At 33.0% G+C, this 3,628-nt stretch overlaps 1 pseudogene; it reads left to right on the forward strand.

Annotated features, from left to right (window-relative positions):
- The first annotated feature begins 987 nt into the window (after positions 1–987).
- On the forward strand, positions 988–2,148 carry LOC143568825 (putative carboxylesterase 18 pseudogene; annotated as a pseudogene).
- Positions 2,149–3,628: the final 1,480 nt, after the last annotated feature.

Raw genomic sequence — 3,628 nt, forward strand, 5'->3', positions numbered from 1 at the left:
TGTGTCAAATTTCAACCCTAACCCGTACATACATAAACTCAGGTCGACCTGGAAATGACACGTTTGATCCATTTTCCAAAAAACAAAAAGATTTTTTTGAAATCAAATTAATATAATTAAAAGTTGGTAGAGAAAATGAGTAATATTATTTTTTTTACCTTTAAAAATAATTATATAAATGTGCTAACATGTCAAACCCGTTTTTTATACGGGTCACCCGAACCCAACCCGTGTTAGTCAACCCGAAGCCACCCGTTTAAAACGGGTCGTGCGAATCAACGCAAAACTGTTTTTTTGTTTTCGTGTCAGGTTCGAGTTGTGTCAACAGTTACCGCCTCTATGTAAAAGTAATTGGATTAAATACAAAAGAAATTAACGTGTTAGTTATGAGAATTAAGTAGAGTTCCTATATATACACGTAGAGTAAGAGTAATTATATAGTTACAACATAAAATAATATGTAATTACTCTATGATTTAATTACATAATTACTTTACTTGTATATAATTACACTAGTTGATTATTACAATAATCACGCTAATTTTATTTGTACTTTAATTTTCCCACGTATATTTATATTTTACCTTGTTTCATGTTATTTCATCATCATTTTATCTTTACAAAACCTCAACTATCTATAATTCAACCTATTTAATATTATTTTCTTTTACTGTAACAAAACTTTCTGGACTCCTTTTCAAAGGTCCGAAGGTTCGTCTCTTTTTCTTGTACGTACATTTTAGTTTCTTGGGTTACGAATGACTAGATTAATGCTTTATTTAACTTGACTGAGAATAATGAAACTTTTTAGACCAACGGAATAAATGATAAAAATGGAAAAAAAAGAAATATGCTACTAATAGGTTAGTTACCACGACTAAAAGTAAACAAATATTATTTGACGTGGAATAATCAAAGTTGGAATCTGCTTATAAATATATGAGTTTTGCTTTACTTTCACATCCTGAATTTAATTTTTCATCATCGATCCAATGGATTCTGCACCCAAAGCCACGAAATCTCTATCCTTGCCCTGGAGAACACGAATTCAACTTTGGGTAGTCGATATTATAATCAACCTGATTGCTCGAAAAGACGGCACGGTGAACCGCGGTCTTCTCAACCTGGTAGACCGTCGGACCGTGCCGTCTTCCACACCAATAAACGGTGTGAAGACATACGATGTCGTGGTGGATCCAACCCGCAAGCTCTCGTTCCGCGTTTATGTTCCCACACAGCATGCCTTAGAAGAGATGGATCTTCCGGTGATGGTGTTCTTTCACGGTGGTGGCTACGCTGTCTTCTCACCCAACGCGAGGTACGACAATCTCTGCAGCAAGTTCGCAAGTGAGTTGCCTATGATAGTTGTTTCTGTCGATTATCCTCTTGCACCCGAGCATCGACACCCCACGCAACACGACGATGGGCTTGATGTGTTGAAGTTTCTTGACATTAAAGAGAAGAGGTCAAAATGGTTACCGCAGAATGCAGATATTTCACGTTGCTTTCTCGCGGGTGATAGCGCTGGCGCAAACATGACTCATCATGTTGCTCACAGAGCCCCCCGATGCAACTTCCAACAGCTCCAGGTATACTTACTACTGTCCATCCTTCGATGTAAGGTTACGGTACCATACATAAAGCGCGCTATACTGGATACTAAAACCCTAAATACTAGCATATATTTTCTTATTTCCAGTTAACTAATACCATGATGTTTTGAAGGTGATTGGGCTGGTGATGATCCAACCATTCTTTGGTGGGGAGCAGCGAACAGATTCAGAGATACGACTAGACGGATCAGTGCCTCTCCTGTCATTGACGCGGACAGATTGGCTGTGGAATGCATTCATGCCTCTAGGCGAACCCTACAACCGGGATCATCCGATCATCAACGTTAGCGGACCCAATGCTATCGACATATCTAAAGTGGATTTACCACCAATCATGGTGGTTGCGACCGGGTTTGATATTCTACGGGACTGGCAAATAAGATACTATGAGTGGCTCAAGAAATCTGGGAAAGAAGCATACTTGGTGGACTACCCAAATACGTTTCATGGTTTCTACCTCTTCTCGGAGTTGCCAGAATATGAACAGCTTACATTGAACGTCAAGAGCTTCATTCACAAGATCTTAATTAAATAAGGTATACACCACCACAAAACATAACAGCAAAAATACACTACATACACATGCATTTATCCTAATTTATTTATAACTTCAAAAATATTTACTGTAGTTTAGATACTTATTGATTACTTGCAGATTTTGAAGATGGAGATGGAAGCTTTATAATAGTCACCCTTATATGTTCTTTTGTTTAGTTCGTTCTTTGTTTTAAATTCAATAAAACTTTTGCTTTGAAGCTTAAATCTACGATCAAATGTGTGTCTTTCTTTTTATTAGTTTGTAAGTTAGTATCTCGTGTACCACATAAACAAACAAAAATTATAAAAAACTGAAAACACATCGGTTGTAAATGTATATTTATATACATTTAAACAATTTGTAAAATATGCATTTATATGAATAGATAATTTTACATAAATGTTATGTTATTATAATGAATTCTAATGTGTATAAATTCATGACAATTATAGTAATAATAGTAATTTAATACAATCCATTCCCTTTTTATAATGGATTAATTTGTAGATGTATAAGATTACGATATAGAATAATATTTTAAGGTAAAGGAAATAAGCAAGAAAATTGTTTACTAAACTATAATGAAATTACATATTTAATTTAATACAAAAATAATAAATATTAATACAAAATGCGTTTTAAGTTTTCAAAAATTTCCTTACAAATAATATTGTTTTGTTTGAAACTTTACCGTCGTTTGCATCACCAACTTTGTCAGGATCTAAATCCAATAACCACTTGCATGCATGAATTGAAACATTCTTATTGTATAAAAAACAGAATAATGGATTTAACATATATATATTTAAATGACATGTAATTAATAATGTAGTTGATAGACTATAATATACCTAAGATAAAGAAAAATATGAAAATGTAACTTTGTAAGTACAATTAAACGCTGATAAATTGTAGCATAAAAAAAACATTGGGGGTGTCAACAATAAAGTTGAAAATCTGTTCTGCATACTCGTCCCACAAAGTTAGATACAGATGACGTTAAGTAATTTAAGTGTATAATTCATAATATATATGTTTAGTTGATAAAATTATGAGGAAAAAAAATCTCATTCCAAATCTTCTAAGTTAAGGTTGATCATGTTTGATTCTTTGCTTGCTTTGGCTGGTGTTATCTCCTTTTATAACATCACACTACGTACACAATCATGTCTACAAACAATTATTATCAAATTATTAGTATACTATAATCTAAAAATTACTTATAGATTGTAATTAAGATTATAAATTTAAAAATGTACAAATTGAAGGATGCCCAAATGTCGGATCTTCTAACATCCCTTGAAAAGTACTGAAATATAAACCAAATTTAGGCCCTCGAAAGATTATGCGTTATTTAAAAGATGTGTTAAAAGAGAATGAAAGTTTATGTGAAAAAATTGTCTTGTTTTAGTTGGGAACTAATATCAGCAACGTTTGGTTTGTAAATAAAAGGAATTACTTCACAGAGTAATAATCA

This window comes from Bidens hawaiensis, unplaced genomic scaffold (genome assembly GCF_021521415.1).
Source record: "Bidens hawaiensis isolate Kalapana, Puna unplaced genomic scaffold, B.hawaiensis_p1.1 tig00024234_1, whole genome shotgun sequence".
In the NCBI taxonomy this organism is placed as follows: Eukaryota; Viridiplantae; Streptophyta; class Magnoliopsida; order Asterales; family Asteraceae; genus Bidens; species Bidens hawaiensis.